Here is a 454-nt window from a genome sequence, read left to right on the forward strand (position 1 = left end):
TTTGGACTTCTTGTTTGCTTAGGTAATATTATATCCTTCTAGAGTCTTTGATGGAGTTAAAGAATGGTTAGTTATAGTTTTCCTTAGTTATGATAAAGGATAAAATAAATATAAATATTGCAACTGTAATTCTTGCTTGATAACTGTTTTGTTTTATATAATCTTACTATGTTAAAGTGAAAACCTTTCTTTTTTGTTTAAACAGAAAAAGGGGAAATGATGTGGGAGAGTCTTTTGTTTTGTGTTGATTTCGTTGGTTAATAATGAAACTGCCCTTCCCAAAGGTCGCTATGCTCCCAATTTACTCAGGAGATCTTGTATTTTTCCACTACCCATGTAGATTAGGTCTATTTATGTCTCTCTTAGGGTCCTCATTGTTGTCTAGGTTCTCTGGGATTGTGATTTGTGGGCTGGTTTTCTTTGCTTAATGTTTAAAAACCACTTATGAGTGAGT

The sequence above is a fragment of the Microtus ochrogaster genome, unplaced genomic scaffold (assembly GCF_000317375.1).
Source record: "Microtus ochrogaster isolate Prairie Vole_2 unplaced genomic scaffold, MicOch1.0 UNK67, whole genome shotgun sequence".
Classification (NCBI taxonomy): Eukaryota; Metazoa; Chordata; class Mammalia; order Rodentia; family Cricetidae; genus Microtus; species Microtus ochrogaster.